Genomic DNA, 21,088 nt, shown 5'->3' with positions numbered 1-21,088 from the left:
TTAAAGGGAAAATAATAATAATTTGTATAATTAATCTTTTGAGTAATAAATCTAAAACAAATTGGCAAAAAGAATTTATTAAGTTTTATTTATTTTTAAGAGTGGATCCATAACCCTAACTAGTTCAATTCCATAGTTTCATTTAAATTAAGTTGTTTATATTCAAGTTTTAATTTCAATTTTTAGATAAAATAAAATAAACTAATTAAATCTTTTCTCTGTGGATCGACCTCGGACTCACCGAGTTATAATACAACAAGATACTCTTATACTTGGGAGTTAAAATTTACTTTTAAGTTGTGTCAAGTTTTTGGCGCCGTTGCCGGGGAAAAGTTTTTTATTTGGTTTCATCCCAAATTGCTAATTCTAAACTTCTAAAAATTACAGTTTGACCATAAAATTAAAAATAATTTGCAATAGAATCCCTAGACGAAATTCCTCAACATAATCAAGACTTGGACATATTTGGACATGCTTTGGACATATTTGGACTTATTTTGGACCAAACTAACTTTAACTACTAACTCTAATTACTAACTCTTAACTTACTAACTGCTAACTGCTAACTTTTATTTAATTTCAGTTATTTAATTTTCTGTATTTATTTTATTTCGTATTTATTTATTTGTTTTTGCTTTATTGGTGGGTTCAACCACCATTTTTTTTATTTTGCATTTATTTATTTATTTATTTTTTACTTTGTTGGTGGGTTCAACCACCATTTTTCTTTCTTTTTCTTTTTCTTTCTTTTGCATTTATTTTATACTTAATTTATTGTTAATTGGTGGGTTCAACCACCAAAATTGTTATTTAATTTTCTTTTGTATACTTATATTATTTGCTTATTTATTTTTTTATTTTATTTTGTTATCAATTTGTGTAAATATTATCTTTATAACATAACCCTTGCATGAGACATTGGTCTCGATCTTCAAGTGGCAGGTTAATTCGTAGATCTCAATCTCCACCACCAATCATGGATGAGAATGAAGGCGAAAATGTTTTGGGTGAACTTAATCCTCAAATTGATCAGGGAGACAACCAATCTCAACATGGGCATGATCAGAATCAACCAAGGACTCTGAGAGACTACATGAATCCAACCAGAACCGGAGCACCGTCGTGTATAGTATTTCCTCCAGAAGCATCTCGATTCAACTTTAAACCAGGTATTATCCAAATTTTACCAACATTTCATGGTTTAGAATCTGAGAATCCGTACTTGCATCTAAGAGATTTTGAGGAAGTTTGTAATACATACACGGACCAAAATTGTAGCATGAACATAATTAGATTAAAGCTTTTTTCCTTTTTCATTAAAAGATAAAGCTAAAACTTGGCTAGAAAACCTTAGATCTGGATCAGTAAGAACTTGGAATAACATGCAAGAACAGTTTTTGAAAAAATTCTTTCCACCTCATAGAACAAATTCTTTTAAAAGGAAAATCACTTCTTTCACTCAAAAAAATGGAGAAACATTATACCAATGTTGGGATAGGTTTAAAGAGTTGCTTAACATATGCCCACATCATGGTTTTGAAACTTGGCGATTGGTCACTTATTTCTACGAGGGCTTAATACCCCAAAGTAGACAGGTTGTTGAAATGATGTGTAATGGTGAATTTAGGGATAAAAATCCTGAAGATGCACTAGATTACCTTGACCAATTAAGCACAACATTGGGATACTGTTGGAACTTTTGAATTGACAAATAAGCAACAATCATCTCCATCTAGTGGAGGAATCCATAACCTTAGGGAAGATCATCATTTACAAGCAAAATTTGCATCCCTAGTTAGGAAAGTTGAAGCTTTGGAGCATGAAAAGAGTGATCAAGTAAAATCTGTTCAAGAAATTGCATGTAACATATGTAATTCGAATGATCATTTCACTCAAGAGTGTCCCACTTTGCCTGCACTTAAAGAATGTCTAAATGATCAAGCTAATGTCATTAACACTTTCAATAAACTAAACCCATATTCACAGACTTATAATCCTGGTTGGAGAAATCATCCGAATTTCAGTTGGAGGAATAATAATAATGCACAATCTTCACAAGCACCACCTCCACAAAAATTTCAAAATCCTCAGCCTTATGCACCATATGTTCCACCACCCTGGAAAAATCTGGAAGACACAATGCATTCATTCATCAGAAAGCAAGATGCTATTAATAATCAAAATGCACAAACTTTTTCTGATTTGAAAGATACGCTTGCTAAAATTGCTTTTGCACTCACCATTCAAGAAAAAGGAAAATTTCCAGCCCAACCACAACCAAATCCTAAAATTCAACAAAATCCACCCACAGACCAAGTCAAGTCAGTTATAACTCTTCGTAGTGGTAAGGTTGTTGATAGACCTATGCCTGAACCTTATGAAAATGATGAAAATTCAAAGGGTAAGGAAGGACTAAATGAACTTACACCTAGTGAAGAAATAACTAGTGTTCCACCTGAACCACCATTTCCGCATGCATTGAATAAACCAAAGAAATCAAACCACTCTTCTGAAATTTATGAAATCTTTAAGCAAGTGAAAGTTAACATTCCTCTATTAGATGCAATCAAGCAGGTTCCTTCATATGCCAAATTTTTAAAGGACTTGTGCGCTGTTAAGAGGAAATTGAAGGTAAGAAAGAGTGCTTTCATGGCCGAACAGGTAAGTACAATTCTTTCTACTAATAATAAGTTGAAATATAAAGATCCTGGTTGTCCTACCATTTCTTGTATTATTGGTAACCACAGAATTGAGCATGTTTTACTAGATCTTGGTGCTAGTGTTAATTTGCTTCCATATTTAGTTTATCTTCAACTTAATCTTGGTGAGTTAAAATCAACTTCAACTACATTTTTGCTTGCCGATAGATCAGTTAAAGTACCAAAAGGAATAGTGGAAGATGTTTTAGTACAAGTTGATAAATTTATTTATCCTGTGGATTTTATTGTCTTGAAAACTGAACCTGTTGTGAATAATTACAAACCAATTCCTGTAATTTTAGGTCGACCATTTTTAGCAACTGCTAATGCTTTGATTAATTGTAGGAATGGTTTAATGAATTTATCCTTTGGGAATATGACTTTGGAATTGAATGTTTTCAACATGTGCAGGCAACCTAATGAAGAAAATGAGAATGAAGATGATACTGATGAATAAAAGGAATTGTTTGAATCTTGTATCGAGGAAAATATTCAAAAAGGGGATTTTTCTGAACTTTCTAATGTTTGTTTAGTTAATTCAATTGAGTCAAATAAGCAACTTGAACTTGATATTTCTAATATAAATTCGTTGCTTGATTCTATGCAGACTTCGTAAAACTATGATGACGAGCCAAAATTTGAGGAGCTTGGAAGTATTGAAAAGACAGAACAACAAGAAGCACCTAAAATGGAATTGAAACCTTTGCCTGGAGGATTGAAATATGCTTTTCTTGGAGAAGAACAAACTTATCCTGTTGTGATTTCTTCTACTTTAACAAGCGACCAAGAAGGTAAGTTACTAAATGTTCTTAAAAAGCATAAAAATGCAATAGGATGGACTTTAATTGACATTAAAGGCATTAATCCCTTAATCTGTGCACATAGAATTAATTTGGAAGAAAATGCTAAAATATGTCAACAACCTCAAAGAAGATTAAACCCACACATGAAAGAGGTAGTCAAAACAGAAGTCCTTAAATTACTTGATGTGGGAATTATCTACCCTATTTCTGATAGTAAGTGGGTAAGTCCTACACAAGTAGTGCCTAAAAAATCTAGAATCACTATTGTTAAAAATGAAAAAGGTGAATTAATTCCAACACGAATTATATCTAGTTGGCGCATGTGCATTGATTATAGAAAATTAAATGAAGCCACTAGAAAAGATCATTTTCCATTACCATTCATTGACCAAATTTTAGAAAGAGTAGCAGGACATCCCTACTACTGTTTTTTAGATGGATATTCAGGTTATTATCAAATTCCTATAGCACTTGAGGACCAAGAAAAGACCACATTCACATGTCCTTTTGAAACATTTGCATTTAAAAGAATGCCATTCGGGCTTTGTAATGCTCCTGTAACATTTCAAAGATGTATGTTAAGCATTTTTTGTGATATGGTTGAACATTGTTTAGAGGTCTTTATGGATGATTTGACTGTGTTTGGGAATTCTTTTGATGATTGCCTTGATAATTTGGAGAAAGTTTTAAAAAGATGTGTTGAAAAAGAACTCGTGTTGAATTGGGAAAAATGTCACTACATGGTAACTTCTGGAATTGTTTTGGGTCATGTTGTTTCTATTAAAGGAATTGAAGTTGACAAAGCAAAAATTGAAGTCATATCTAAATTGCCACAACCAAAAACAGTTAGAGATGTGCGATCCTTTTTAGGACATGCAGGATTTTATATGAGGCTTATAAAAAACTTTAGTGCCATATCTAAACCACTCTGTAATCTCTTATTAAAAGATGCACCGTTTGAATGGAATGATGATTGCCAAAAATCTTTTGAAAAAATAATTTGTCTTTTAACATCTGCACTTATTATGCAATCTCCTGATTGGTCTTTGCCATTTGAATTAATGTGTGATGCAAGTGATTTTGTTGTTAGTGCTGTTTTAGGACAAAGAAGGGATGGTAAGCCTTTTGTGATTTATTATGCAAGTAAGACTTTGGATCGTACTCAAATGAATTATTCTATAACTGAAAAAGAATTACTTGCTGTGGTATTTGCATTAAACAAATTCCGTTTATATTTGCTTGGCTCTAAATCTGTTGTGTTTACTGACCATGCTGCTGTGAGATATTTGATGAGTAAACAGGATGCCAAACCGAGACTAATTCGTTGGATTTTGTTACTACAAGAATTTGACCTTACCATCAAAGATAAAAAGGGTGCTGAAAATGTTGTTGCTGATCATCTATCAAGACTCACATCCGAATTCTGCAATGATATAACACCCATAAATGATTCTTTCCCTGATGAATTTTTATTTTCTGTTACTTCAATGCCATGGTATGCTAATATTGTTAATTTTCTTGTTACAGGTAAAATGCCTTTGCAATGGAATGCTCAAGAGAAGAAGAAATTTTTTGTTGAAGTAAAGAAATTTTATTGGGATGATCCTTATTTGTTCAAATATTGCCCAGATCAAATTTTTCGGCGATGTATTCTTGATAATGAGGTAAGTAGTGTCATTAATTTTTGTCATTCTGAAGCATGTGGTGGTCACTTTTCTTCAAGAAAAACTACTGCTAAAATTTTACAGTGTGAATTTTATTGGCCTACCATGTTTAAAGACACATATGAATTTTGCAAAAGTTGTGAAAAATGTCAAAAATTGGGATCAATTACAAAAAGAAACATGATGCCCTTAAATCCCATACTTGAAATTGAAATATTTGACTGTTGGGGAATTGATTTCATGGGTCCATTTCCATCATCTTTTGGATTTGTGTATATATTAGTTGCAGTTGATTATGTCTCAAAATGGATTGAAGCAATTTCTTGTCGAAATAATGACAGTAAAACTGTGATTAAATTTTTAAGAGAAAACATTTTAAGTCGATTTGGAATCCCTCGAGCCATTATCAGTGATGGAGGTAAGCATTTTTGTAATAAGTCATTTGAGTCTTTAATGAAGAAATATGAAATTACACATAAAATTGCTACCCCTTATCATCCTCAAACAAATGGTCAAGTTGAATTAGCAAATAGGGAGATAAAACAAATTTTGGAAAAAACGGTTAACCCAAACCGAAAAGATTGGTCTCTTAGACTTAATGATGCACTTTGGGCTTACCGCACTACATTTAAAACATCATTAGGAATGTCACCCTATCGGTTAATTTATGGTAAACCTTGTCATTTACCTGTTGAACTTGAACATAAATCACTTTGGGCTATTAAAGCTTTTAATTCAAATTTGGATGATGCTGGTAATGTGCGAAAATTGCAATTGAATGAACTTGAGGAATTAAGGAATGATGCATATGAAAATTCAAGAATTATTAAGGCAAGAACAAAAGCATTTCATGATAAAAGAATTTTTCGAAAAACATTTGAGATTGGTCAAAAAGTGTTGCTTTATAATTCTCGTCTTCATTTATTTCCAAGAAAGTTAAAGTCAAAATGGAGTGGCCCATTTGTTGTAAAAAATGTATATTCATATGGGGCCATAGAAATTGAGAATCCAAATAACGGTGTCACATTTAAAGTTAATAGTCAAAGATTAAAACCATATCTGGAACATCACCCACGTGACGAGGACACCGAAATTAATTTGGATGACCCACCAGTTCTTGATTAAGTCTTTAATGATTTTTTTTTGTTTTACTATTATTTTACCGTTTCATTGCTTGATTTTTTTTCTTTAGATTGATGCACTGTACATAGTTTTTTTTTAACATTGTTTTTCTTGTGTAAGCGTATTTGTTTGACAGTTGTACATTCTCTCATCAATTTTCATTTTACATCATGAGCACCTCAATGAGAAAATACCTGTTCGCACAGCTTAAAAGATTTCGGCGTATAAAATTTCACTTAAGAGGCCTGATACAAAGTTGTAAATCACATCCACTTTGGGATCTGCAACCACCAGAATTCATGTCCTATGTTGAGGATCTAGAGGGACAACTCAGAACAGTAGAGAGTGGCATATATGAATTTCAAATGGAGCTTGAAGTTAACTCAATGAGAGGACGAATGTAAGTTCATTTTCCTTTTATATTGTGTGCTTTTTTTTTGTTCGCTTTCACGCTTGATTTGATTTTGCAGATTTGATTTTGGTGTGTTTTGATTTATTTTCCCGTATAAATGGCGGATAATGGTACACCGTGCCTTCTTAAGTCGGTATCTTCAGTTTCCCACAATAACTGAAACCCCAAAATCAAACATGGAAGAAATACAACATAAACTCCATAATCATTTTCCCTCTCTCCCTCAGAATGCCCTTAGGAAAATTTACAAAGCTCGTTGTGAATGACTGCGTTTGTTAATGATCAATGGCATTCCTTCTAACATTCGTTGGTTAATTGAAGCAAAGGTCCGATTAGCAGGTGAGTTTTCTGGTCAATTTGTTTCTTACATGCCTAGTTTTGGTAAAAGTACGTTTGCTAAGAAAATGAGAGCTAAATGACTTGGCTCAAAATGTCATAACTGTGTAAGACTTGGTTGCAAATGACCGGATTGTAAATCTTTAGGAATGGTTTTTGATACTCGTGAAGATAAAATTAAATTAATTAAAGAAGGCATGAGTAAAGAATCGTTGGATGATATCGTACGATCTCTTTAGACGTATCGAAGCGGAATTGTGCAACGTGAGATTTACAATTTGTGGATACTATTCCAAAAACAAAGTGCACAGTTAAGTCTTGGGAATCTGACTTAAAAAGACCCTGTTTGCCAATTTATAAGAAAACTGGATGGGAGGCCGATCCTCGACCCATAGAGGGCGTTCAAGCCGTTACTGGACGTAAAACCAGAGGAAGATGTGAGCCACAATCACAACTACCAGTAAATATCCTTTCACTTCACGGTTATTTTACTTTACTGTTATTTTATCATTTGCATTATTGCATTTAGCGATGTGATTTTGTATTTATTTGGTTTCTTTTACTGTTTGCTTTTTCTAATCATTACTTTTTTTTACTGTTTGTTTTTGAATTATTGAGCCGCGAGCTTTCCTCGTCATTTGACAAATATGCCAACCCATTTACAGCTGTTTCTCATTATTTATGTCACCAAGATCTTTAAATATGAGCTTATTTTTCAAACACTCACAACTTGTTTTTGAAAAATTAGTCCAATGGCAGCATCTTTGAGTAAACAATTCCAAAATATTTGTGTGCTTTCTGGGTTTCACTATGGAAAGTACAAAGAGTTCGTTCAGGCAGCTGTAGATCTTAGTCGTGTCATAGCAGAGAGGAAACTGCATCTTGTATATGGAGGAGGTGAACGAGGGTTATCAAGACTTGTCTCAGAAGCTGTTTTTACCAGAGGAAGCCAAGTACTCGGCATTATCCCAAAACCCATGAAACCGCTAGTGTGCATGTCTGGCCCACCAATTGGAGAAGAATTAGTGGTATCAAGTATGCAAGAGAGAATATCTGAAATGATGAATCATGCTGATGCTTTTATTTTCTTGCCAGGAGATCTTGCAACTTTTGAGGCACTAATTACATTTGCATCTTGGGCCCACTGGAACATTCATCAAAAACCCATCGGTTTGTTAAATGTTAATAATTTTTATGACGGCTTGCTAACTTTTATTAACCATGCAATAAAGAATCATTTTGTTCCACATTCTGTAAAAAAGCTCTTTATCTCTGCTTCTACTGCTAATGAGTTACTTGATCTTTACAAGCTTATACACCAGAGCCAGATCCACAGACTGTTGCACTGAATTGGTCGACTAATGATGGTAACGGTAACAGTAGCAGTAATAAGAAGTGCGATTTAGATTTAACTCTCTGTTTGTAAATATTTTCTGTTGTAGTGTTCATGTGATGTCTTCTACACTCTTTCTCTTTCCTTTTAAAATATTGAGGACAATGACTTTTTCAGGTTGGGGGGAGGGAATAGTTGATAATTGTGGAATGTCTTAGTCCTGGTTATGTGTTTACAAAAAAAAAAAAAACAATAACAAATTTTTTTTTTTGTAAATACTAACTTAGGACAAATTTGAGTCGAAGATGGCAGGATATAGAGAATGTAGTCTCTCTAGAAACGCATCTTCTTAATCTTAAGGGTGTTGTTAAAAAAAAAAACAAAAAAATTGACTTTTTCTTCATCTTTGTTATCTACTTTTAAGCTTCTGCATCAAGTTCAGGTGAGATCTCCTCTTCTTCTTCTTTTATTATTCTCTTTTATTTTTATTTATTATTATTATTTTTTTTACATATCTGTAAAATTATAAAATGTTAGGATAATGTTTAGATTATGTTGTGGGGTGGGGATAATTGACGTATGTTTTAAATATGTGTGTTGTTTTTTCTCTTTTCTTTTCTTTGCCAAAAAAAAAAAAAAGTTTTTTGTCTAGGATGGCCGTGTAAAGAGTCACGACTTTTAAGACGCATCCTAATAGTCTTGTTGTATTATATTTTGATTTTGAGATTCATAGTAAGTTGTTTTTGTTCCCTTTTCTTTGAATTACTCAAATTTGTGAACTCTCCACTTGGTTATTAAGTTATTTAATTGTTTACTCATTTAACAGGTATTATTGAATCATTCTTCACACACACATTATGACACATACTAGTGGGTTGTAAGTTAAAATTTTACAGCATTTAGTTCTTTTGATTTATTAGGAAAAGTATCTAAGGTAGTAGAAAGTGTATATTTCTAAAAAAAAAGTAGAAAAAAAATTGTTTTTAATTTTTCTATATCTAGAACCCGAGTAATTAAGTCCGTAGGGGTGTTTCAACACCTAGTGTCCTAAGGTCAACTGGTCTGGGAGTCACTGGCCTAAAGCTCGCTACATGGGTAATAGATATATTGTTTTTTATTAGAAACCCGAGTAATTAAGTCCGTAGGGGTGCTTCAACACCTAGTGCCCTAAGGCCAACTGGTCTGGGAGTCACTGACCTAAAGCTCGCTACACGGGTTAGAAATGTAATATATAAAAAAAAGTGTGAATAATCTATTGCCTAAAGATATAATTTCTAATGAATTTTAGAACGAAAATGTTGTTTTTCTTTTAATGAAGCCCCATAAGTATTGTGTTAATTACTTGAGCACAAAAGAAGGTTTGATGATATTCTGGATAATGAGTGAACATCAATGTGGTAAAGGAATTTGGGAGAGTTCATTTATTTGGTAATTTAGAGGATAGATGAACAACTATTAACTTGCATGTGAATTTTATAAATCTTAATATAACGCTTTAATTGCTAGAGGGCTAGCAATAAGCTGGTTGGGGCGTGTGATTAGTATTAAAAATTGTTTAATTATCAAGCGATAATATGTTATTTTATGCTTATGTTATAATTTATATTTGTGTTTATGTAATATATTATGAATTATTAATTATGTTTTAAATATATTTAATTTTGTGTATTTTTATGTGTTTATTAGGAAAATTATTAATTTAACGTACTTCGAGGCTCCAAACAGATAAACGGAGGTCAAATTTGGATTCCGGAGGTCCGAAAACCTTAAGATCAATCAAGATCGGCTTAAAATTGGGCTTGTGTAAAAAAAGTTGACTTTTCCTGTTGACCGAGCACTGATTGGATGATGAAATAAGCTTACAATAGATATGAGTGCATGGGATAACTGGCAATCTTGACTAAATCTCAACCGTTCATGATTCAATGGCCATGATTGTGCCACGTGGCAATGGTTGGTGAAGCAAGTTGGAGGATCCGAATCTGTGTATTCGGGTCGACCCGATCCACCCATTAACCCGCCAAATCTCAACCGTTCTTTGGGCAAATCGGACGAGTCAAATGATGCCATGTGTGATGTTGACTTTTGAAGTTTGACCAGCCATTGGATCTTGATCTAAGGGTTGTGAGGAGCACATGCATGAAGCCTATGATGGACCGCAAAGCACTGGATTATGAATTTATTTTTCTATAAATAGGGCCTCATTTTTATGTTTTAATCATCTCTCTACAACTCTCTTCTTCTCAAATTCTCTCCATCTCCTTGTAATCTTGATTTCCAGGTGTGTTTTTAATATTTTGTATAATTATTTTCATTAATAAAATTAGTTTTATTTCCAATTTTAGTTGTTTTTATTTCTTTTAATTATAAGTAATTCAATTTTACTACTTCTTTTTATTTTAATTATGCTTAACTAAATAATATTAGTTAGGGGAAGGTGAAACTCTTAAGAAATAAATATGATTTAATCAAATTCTATGTTTAATTTTATAAATTAAATTATTTTCTATTTAATTTTATACATGTTTTATATTTTGAAAATTTGATTTATTGTAGACAAACAAATGAATTTGGCACAATAAATTCTTAAGATCTTAATATAAGGCATGGTGAAATGGTATTTTGACTTATTGTAGACAAATTAAATTTTGGCACAATAAATACTTAATCCATCATAAAATTAAAGGGAAAATAATAATAATTTGTATAATTAATCTTTTGAGTAATAAATCTAAAACAAATTGGCAAAAAGAATTTATTAAGTTTTATTTATTTTTAAGAGTGGATCCATAACCCTAACTAGTTCAATTCCATAGTTTCATTTAAATTAAATTGTTTATATTCAAGTTTTAATTTCAATTTTTAGATAAAATAAAATAAACTAATTAAATCTTTTCTTTGTGGATCGATCTCGGACTCACCGAGTTATAATACAACAAGACACTCTTATACTTGGGAGTTAAAATTTACTTTTAAGTTGTGTCATCTCTGAAAAACCTGGAAAACTAAATTGGACAGCTCGCCACAGCAATGAGTAGCAGATCTCAGGGAAGTTTACCCAGCAATATAGAAGATCCAAGAAGAGAGGGTAAGGAACATTGTAAAGTAATCAACTTAAGATCTGGAAAGAATGTTGACATTCCTGTTGATGTGACTAAAAAGAGGTTAGAACTTAACTCCTCATAAGAACCACCTCAAGATGAAATGATGTTACAGCAACCCAGCCATCAAGATATTGGTGCTAGTGGTCACACTACAGCAACCTTGGAAGGAAATCACCCAATAACTCACTACAACAAAAATGAGTTTTTACGGTGGAGTTGTAACGACATATTACAATTACATGTTGTTAAAAATATATAAAGATGGAAGGTATTAAAATATTCACTGTTAAAAGATTCGACTATATAATAAGACGGCATATTTTTAAAAAATTGTCGTTGATTGCTCTGGATAATAAATTTTTAATAGTATAAAAATATCAATCCCCGTAAAAATAATTTTCAATAGCGCGTGATATTTGCTATTAATTAATAATAAAAGATGGCCTTTGACTTATCCTGTTAAATGAGAATCTTACCACAAACAAATAAGAACACTTTACTAATTTCTCTATAGTTTGCAAATTTCCCTCTTCTTCTAAAACACTCCCGCATTAATTCTCTATGGAGATTCGATTGTTATCAAAGTCTTCCAAAATTTTTTTATTTTTTCCAATTTTATCTCATATTTTTAGAACACCGATACTTCTAAATGTCCTAGTTTTTCAGATTTTACCTCTCTTATTTGGAATCGTATACCCTTTTAACCTTAGTATTTCATCCTCTCTGCAATTTCACAAAGGTTTGGCCTCAATCTTCGTTTTAATTCCTATTATCACCATTTGTACCATCAACGACAAGGAAAGGTAAGAACTTTTATTTAATATGTAATTTTATTTTTATTTGATTTGGAAATCGTTCTGTTGGGACATAAGTTTGAATAGTTGCGTTACTCTTATTGTGTTATCTAGTTAATCTAATTTATCTTTCAATTAATTAAATTATAATTTTATTAAAATATATTAAAAAAAGCATAATTTTTGTTTCAAAATTTTTGTATATGTGCATATTATTATTTTGTTGTGTTTTGAGACTATATTACTAGAGGTTTCCTTTGAATTTGTATGTAAAACTAATCTTAAATTGCATCTTGATTTTTTGTAAGGGGAAAATGAAGCAATTGGCTCTCACCCTCATAACTAAATTCATGATAATTAACCCGACTTATCACTGTCATTTTATTGGTATTTAGTAGTTATATGAATGAAGGGGTCATGAATTTCATGATTTTTTGTCAAAGAAAATTCAATGTGTTTTATTTACTTGCTTTGATAATATGCTGAATCAACTTTAAGGGTGGCCCACCATGTGTGGCATGTTTGATAGTGATCAAACATTTGACAATCAGTCTTTCAATAAAATTAACTTGCTGTGAAAAACTCAAAGTGGAGTCTACTGTGACTGCATCTATCACTATTTGGTACCATTGATCAAGGAAATTGAATTTGATTTATAAATTTAGGAAAAAGTTGGAAAGAAAGTGTAACTTTTGCATTAAAATTTTGGTTTTTTTATTTTCTAGTTTTTTCCGTTGTAATTATTAATGGCTATTTGATGTCTTCCAATTTTTTTCCTTTTATTAATTGTGAAATTAAAATAAATATTTTATTTTCTTCTTGTAGGACTACCCAAGTTGCCAAGATTTTCCTTTTGCTGGTTGGGATTCTATTTATATGGTAAACAAACTTTTCAAAATTTTATATTATTATTATTCTTTGTTACATGTCACATAGGAAATCATTTGTTCTTTTATGCTTAATACTGAATGATTTATTTTGTAGCATGCAAATAACTTGTTTGATTATCTTTATCTTTTAAAAACCTTAGTTGTATCATATACGTATATATGCTTGTTTATGAGCTAGTACTTTTGCTAAATAATGTCATATAGTCGTGATGTCTTATTTGCAAGTTTGGGTTGAAAAAGAATTTTGATTATTTTTATTCGTAACTGTTTGTAAAAAAAAAAGAGTAAGAAAAAGAATTGGTTAGATTGAGCAATCTAATTCTTTGCTAGACAAATAATTAAAAAATGTGTTTTATATTTAAACAACAGATCAAACAGGTTACAAGCAAGCACTTGATGGCACGTTGATGGATAAAAAATGGGTGAAGCTTAATAGGTTTGTATTTGAATACAATATTTCATAATTGCAGTATTTAAATAATTTATGCTATTAAATTTAAAGTTTTATTTTTTTTAACCTTTTCTATATGTAGATATACTAAAGAATTTCAAGATGGAGCCCAAAAATTTGTCAACTTGGCTAGAAAAAATGTTGGAAATTATGATAGGATTATATGTCCATGTATAAAATGTGCATGTTATTGTCATCAACATGTAGACACGGTGTATGAACATTTAATGATAAGTGGGATGGATCCCACTTATGATAATTGGGTTTTTCATAGAGAAGCTCCAAATACTTCTAGGCAAGATAAAGATGTGAAGATGACAGACACTTACGAAATGTATAATGATGCTTATCTTCAAAACTATGGTGTCATGGATAACCCAAATGACTACATTGATGATGTCACACCTAGGTTAAAAGAAAATGAGTTTACTGAAAAGGTGAAAGCTGCTGAGACTTCTTTATACCTAGGATGTTCAAAATACACAAAAATGTCAGCAATTGTTGCTTTATATAAACACAAGATTGCACATGGATTATCTGATAATGGTTTTAATGAACTTCAGATTATTTGTGATATGTTACCTGAAGATAATGTTTTACCTGGTTCTCTACACTTAGTGAAGAAACTACTTAAGGATTTTGACAGTTGCTATAAAAAAATCCATGCTTGTGTTAATGATTGTTGTCTCTTCACCAAGGAGAAAGAAAATTTAGATACATGTCCTAAGTGTAACACCTCTACATGGCAAGTAAATTCTCGAACTAAGAAAATTATGACAGGAGTACCAGCAAAAGTGCTGCGTTATTTCCCTATAATACTTAGACTTAGAAGGATGTTTATGTTATGTGAAAAAGTAGAACAATTAAAATGACAATCAATTAACAAAAGTTCAGATGGAAAAATGAGACACCCTGTTGATTCAGTGGCATGGGATAACATCAATAAGAAATGACCTAATTTTGCATCTGATCCAAGAAATATTAGGTTTGGGTTTGCTGCTAATGGGTTTTACCCTTTTAGTAATCTTAGGTTTGTATACAGTTGTTGGCCTATTTTCCTAGTAACATATAACCTCCCTCCATGGGTATGTATGTCTGAAGAGAACATAATGTTGACATTGTTAATACCAGGGCCAAAACAACCAGGGAATGACATCGATGTATTCTTGGAGCCATTAATAGATTATTTGATTGAATTGTGGAACAATGGTGTTCCAGTTTATGATTCTTTGAATAAGTCTACTTTTAAACTAAAAGCTATTTTGATGTGGACAATTAATGACTTTTCGGCTTATGGTAATTTAGCTGGATGTACTACAAAAGGAGAGTTAGCATGTCCTATATGTGGTCCGAACATATGTTCTGAATGGTTAGCAAATATTAAAAGGATGGTATATAGAGGTCATAGACGATTTTTACATTCGAGACATGAATGGCGTATTGAGAAAAAAGATTGGTTTGATAGAAAGGAAGAAACAAGACGGCCTCCTAAACCTTTGACGGGTGAAGACATTGTACTTGCCTTAAATAATATTCAAAACAATTGGGGTAAATATAAGAAAAAGAGAAGCATAAGGCAAAATGAACCAAAAAGTATGTGGAAGAAGAAGTCAATTTTTTTCAACTTACCTTATTGGAAGGTAATCTATTATCATTGTTTAATACTTCATTTCTTTTATTTGTCTAAGAGTTGTTTTTAGTAATTTTTAAATTAGTTTTTTGTTTATAAGTATTTGAAGCAATTTTCTAATGATGGAAATTTTTAAAGATACTTGAAAAATGGATAATAACAGTATTTTAGTTTCTTTTAATTTTTTCTTGAGCTAAATTATGAATTAAAAAACTTTATTATGTGCAGGAGTTAGACTTGTGTCGCAAATTGGATGTGATGCATATTGAGAATAATGTTTGTGATAGTATCATTGGAACATTATTGAACATAAAAGGGAAAAACAAAATATGGAATTGAATCTTGTAGAGATTTAGTGACAATGGGCATTAAACAAGACTTGCCGCCTAATTTAAAAGAAAATAAACTTACATTGCCAGCAGCATCATTCACATTATCAAAGGAGGAGAAAATAATATTTTGTAAGCGTCTTTCTGAGCTAAAGGTACGTGACGGTTATAGCTCTAATATTGCTAATTGTGTTTCAGTAGAAGAGTGTAAGATAACAGGTCTAAAGTCACATGATTGTCATGTGTTAATGCAGCAATTACTACCAGTAGCATTGAGAAATCTTTTACCTAGTGGACCTAGGACAACAATATTTCGAATATGGGCATTTTTAATCAATTATGGCAAAGAGTAATAGATAGAAATGCATTGGAAAAATTAGAGTCAGATATGTATGAGACTGTGTGCATGTTGGAGATGTATTACTGATAACTCTATGAAATGAGAGTTATTATGAAAATTCTAGACTTAAATCAAGATCACTTAGAGAGTAAATGATGTGTTTTTATTGCATTTTTGTTACATTTTATGTAAACATTCATTTTAGTTTAGTCTTAATAAGTTTTGCTTGATTTAAAGTAATTCGTTCTCAAATTGTGTGCATAATTGTAGGTTTCCAGAAGCTTATAATTCATAGAAGGAATGCTGATGCAATAGGCTGACGAAAAGGAGGAAGAATATGGCCACAAAAGAATTGAAACAAAATCTGGAGCTGTACAGTGTTGTGCTATAGCCATTGCTAGAGCAACCATTGTTGTAGCAATCCTGGAACAACTATAGAGAAAACTTAGCGCGGGATATCTGTAGAATCACAATCTGCAGTTTCCTAATCTGACGTATGACCGCCATAGGCTTTTGTTTTACCCTAGTTTTCAGTTATAAAAAGGGCGCGCATCACATGAAAAGGTGGTAGTGAATTAACATCAAAGAAATCAAGAGGAAAAGAAGGGGAAAATCAGAATTCAAGGGAAACAAGTCTGCACCAGTGAAGAATTCAGCAGAACTACTTGGATTCAATTTGTCATCATTCTTTCCTTGTTCCCTTCCTTACTCTTGGATTGAACCGATGTATTTCATGATCAATATTTTCCTATTTGTTTTTCTTTTCCAAAGTATGAACTAAACTTGATTGTAGTTAAGTGACAAAAAATCTAAATGGGTGTTTGACTGCTCTTATGAGTTGTTGCAAGATTGCCATAGCATTTTACTCTAATACCTATTATTATAATCATTATTTCGGTTGGCCACCCATTTAATGGTTCAAGTTAAGATAAAGGCATTAAAGGGCCTGTCTTAGTGGAAATTATTAGAGTAATACTTGATCTTAATTTAAGTTTTCTAGACTGAGATTACTTGAGTCCCAAAAGGGCTATATTTGAGTTAAGATTTATGAAGAATTAGACATAAAATTCACCTTGTAGGGTAGAGAGAGTGTATGCTCATAATGTCATACCGTAGGTGGGTTAGCAACTGGTCATTGTTAGGGTGCTTAAGGGTATGAGAAATCTGATAAGCGATAGCTGAGGATGCAAAATAATTTGCCTAGTGTTATAGGAATTGCTGTAGCAACTGGTGTTAATTTAGACAAAACAGTCAGTGCATGAAGTGAGATTGATTACTTAGCTACCTCATTCCCATTGAAATCTTTTTACGCAATTCATTTAATTTAATTTATTTTTCTTTTAATGTTTATATTGGTAGTAATTCACTTTTAATTGGAATCTTTTTTAACAAAGGAAGTTTGCATTATCGTGATTGCTATAGCCTTTCTAGTAACATCAATCCATATGAAGACGATCTCGAATATTCATCATTTTATTACTTATTGTGTACACTTGCACATTGCCATCAATAGCAATTGAGTAAAAATCACCAACAAGTTTTTGGCGCCGTTGCCAGGGATTGATTTTTTATTTTTGAAGTGTGAAGTCAATCTTGACAGTGCCAATTTGATCTAATTTGTTCTATTTATTGATAGATCAACACTTGCATGCGTAAAGACATATCTGTTGTATTTCAATTTGATCCTGAGATTAAAAGGACCGTAAGGAGACTGCGAAGAGAACAAAGAAATTCAAAAACTGTTTCAGAAATGGATAATTTACAGAATGTGGGAAACTTGGATCCTCGCGGGCCACTACAACCTGTCAACATTCAAGAAGGGCAAAATGAGCATGTTAATCAGAGACAGCCAGACAATAACAATATCATTTACATGGTTGATGACAGAGACAGGGCTATTGTTGAGTGTTAGAAAATGCATATTTATAAAGGAGAAAACCGTCATTTTACATTTCAAGTCTTACTAACAACCCTTACTTTTATGTATTTAACCTTCTTGTGATTTAATTACATGTGTTTTATTTTAATTAAGTATTTTATGTATTTTAGGGGCATTATAGTCATTTCACAATAAAGGAAAGATCAGACGGCAAAACGGTCATCACTTTTGAACTCAGGACGGTCGAAAACCTTAGGAGGAGCATAAAAGGAAAAATGGCACTATTCATATGTACGGTACTATTCACGTGTACGGTACTAACTACGTTACTGTTCACAACACTGTTCACATAGACGGATCGATGACGTGGCATTGACCGATGATGTGGCATTGACTGATGAGGTGTCACGATCCTGTTGGGCTAAAATTCTTATGTACTGTTGATGGTGACGTGGCAGCATATCAGTGGATGAAAAATCTCGCGTACGGTACATGCATCACACAGGATTATTTTCAACCAAACCGTGTTACTGTTTATCCGAGTCAAACCGTGTTACTGTTCATCCGCATGGTCAAACCGTGGACTGTTGACTGATGACGTGGCGCAATCCTGAGCGTCCAAACTGTTTTTAATCCGATGGCCATGATTTACTCCATGTATCTATAAAAAGGGGGCCTTCCCCCCTTAATTTGATATCTCTGAATCCATTTTTGGACTTTGTTTTCTGTAATTCCCTCTCCATCTTGTATTTTCTTCGTATTTTAATAAATTCCCATTTTGCCCTTAGTTCAATTATGAGTGGCTAATTTTCTTTCAAGCTTGGGTTGAAGGTGAAGTCTCAACATGTGTCATGGGCTTTATTTGATAAATTTATTTTCTCTTCCCCTCTAGTTTTTGTGGATGTTTTGACTTCTCGTCGACAAATAATACTAATCTTGTCTAGTACCGCCTTGGTTTCACCGGCCCTCTAGTACAAGGTTATTATTATTTGGCACGATAAGCCCTTAGCACCATATTGATTAGAGCGTGGTTCATGAGGTGTGGATTCCCCCCTCATGATTTAATTGGCATTAATTAGAATTATTTAGCCCATGATGCATGTTGATACGGATCCAGATACCCAAGTACGTCATTTTAATAGAATTATCTTCAATTTATTCTCGCCATTTCAATTCCAACTTTAGAATTTATTCTCGCCATTTTAATTTAAGTTTTAGCATATTCCAAATCATTTCCACCACAAATCCAATCACCCATTTACAAAATTAATTCTACACACAATTAAAATCCACCTCCTCGTGGGATCGACACTCGTCACCATTAGTCTATACTACAATAGATTCGTGTGCTTGTGAATACATTAAAATTTGCACAACAAGTTTTTGGCGCCGTTGCCGGGGAGGTAAGTAATTTTAATTCATAGAATTAATTTTTGTGAATAATTCCATTTAAATTGTTTTCTTGTATTTTTTTCTTAAAAAAAGAAAAAAGAAAAAAAAGTGAATCTACATTTAAAGGTTAGTATTTTTTTTCTTTTTCCCTTCTTTAAAATTCTGTAATTTAATTTTCAATTTATTTTTCTTTGTAATTTTTTTGTTTATCTTATTAATTTATTTCACGTATTTGTTTTTGTGTATTTTATAGAAAGGTTTTAATAGCGCAATAAGGTTAGTATCGGAATTTCTCCCTCTTCTTTATTTTTATTTATTTTGTTCCCATCTTTATTTTTTTTTTATTTGTTTTGCATGCATGGTCGAAGGTCATTATTACCCAATCTTGAACCTATAGACCTTGAACTTGAGAAAACACTTCGCACACACAAACAAATTAAAAATAAAATGGATTTGCAACCACAGGAGAGGCCATTTAAGGACTACTTCAGTCCTTTAGCTAATTTGAGCACATCATGCATAAGATACCCTAATGTAGCTGCTAGGAGCTTTGAACTAAAACCTAGTGTGCTAAATTGTCTCCCCACATTTTATGGCCTAGAAAATGAGGATCCATATAATCATCTGAATGATTTTCATGTCATTTGTCAAACTTTTAAATATGAAAATTTTTCAGACGATGATGTTAAACTCAGATTATTCCCATTTTCTTTAAAGGATAGAGCTCGTTCATGGTTAAATACTTTGCCTGCTAATAGCATCACATCATGGGAACAAATGGTAACGAAATTTTTGAATAAATATTTCCCAGTGCATAAAACCAATGCTATTCGTAGGGAAATCTCAGAGTTTACTCAGAGAGAAGACGAGCAATTTTTTGAAACTTGGGAGCGATTCAATGGGCTACTCTTGAAGTGTCCACATCATGGGTACGAGAAATGGCACCAATACCAATACTTTTTGGAGGGATTACTACCAAATGTGCAAGAATGGCTAACGACAACAAGTGGAGGAGAGTTAATGTCAAAAAGTGCATCAGAGATTTGGGAATTCTTCCAGCGACAAGCGGATAATTCCCAACAACGGAGTCGATCATTCAGGAATACTAGAAGAATTAAGGGAGTAAATGAGGTTCACATTGGCGAGTCAACTTCGGGAATCAAAGAAGTCAAGGAGATGGTTGAAGGTCTTGCTCGACAAATAGCATCGTTATCGACTGCTAAATCAACAGAACCACATGACCCTGACTCATACTCTGATCAAGCCAATGCTATAGGTGTAATGAGGAAGCCATCAAATTACAACCCATACTCCAACACATATAACCCTGGATGGAGAGACCACCCCAATTTTTCATGGTCTCAAGGATTCCAACAGAATGGACCAGCAGCTCCAGCTCCACCAATTCCTCAAAATCCTCAAGCCTCTCAGCCCCCATTTAGACCATACAATCAAAACCAGAACTACTCTCAACCCAGACCATGGGAGGATGCATTCCAGAATTTCAAGAATGTTACTCACTCCACGATTGAGCAACAGAACCGCACCATTGATGGACTACGAAATGAGTTGAGAGCGGGCTTCAATTCACAAGCCCAATCAGTTTCAAGCCTCGAGAAAATGGTGGGACAACTTGCTTCTTCAGTTCAGACCTTGGCAATGACTGTTGAAAAAGGCAAGTTTCCAAGTCAACCAGTGCCTAATCCTAAAGGAGTGCATGAAGCAAGTACTAGTTCACCACAACAGCATGGAGAGGTCAAAGCAGTCATGACCCTGCGAAAAGGAAAAGAAGTCGACAACAAAGTGGAGATGCCGGTGACAAAAGAAAATCAAATTGTACCTGTGAATGTTGAGGAATCATCACCGGAGGAGAAAGAAGAAACCAACCCACGAGAATACATTCCGAAAGC

General features: G+C 32.8%; 2 non-coding genes and 1 pseudogene across 2 annotated transcripts; 1 reads left to right on the top strand and 2 right to left on the bottom strand.

Moving 5' to 3' along the window:
* Window positions 1-976: 976 nt before the first annotated feature.
* On the top strand, window positions 977-17,819 carry LOC112099789 (annotated as a pseudogene).
* LOC112100446 lies at window positions 1,429-1,537 on the bottom strand. Its single transcript, XR_002906818.1, has one exon. It is a non-coding gene; the product is annotated as a small nucleolar RNA R71 (small nucleolar RNA).
* A 2,187-nt stretch (window positions 17,820-20,006) lies between the features above and the next one.
* On the bottom strand, window positions 20,007-20,109 carry LOC112100573. The gene has a single exon (XR_002906941.1). It is a non-coding gene; the product is annotated as a small nucleolar RNA R71 (small nucleolar RNA).
* Window positions 20,110-21,088: the final 979 nt, after the last annotated feature.

Source organism: Citrus clementina, unplaced genomic scaffold, assembly GCF_000493195.1.
Source record: "Citrus clementina cultivar Clemenules unplaced genomic scaffold, Citrus_clementina_v1.0 scaffold_3, whole genome shotgun sequence".
Taxonomy (NCBI): domain Eukaryota; kingdom Viridiplantae; phylum Streptophyta; class Magnoliopsida; order Sapindales; family Rutaceae; genus Citrus; species Citrus x clementina.
This window is presented reverse-complemented; position numbering and strand designations above follow the sequence as displayed.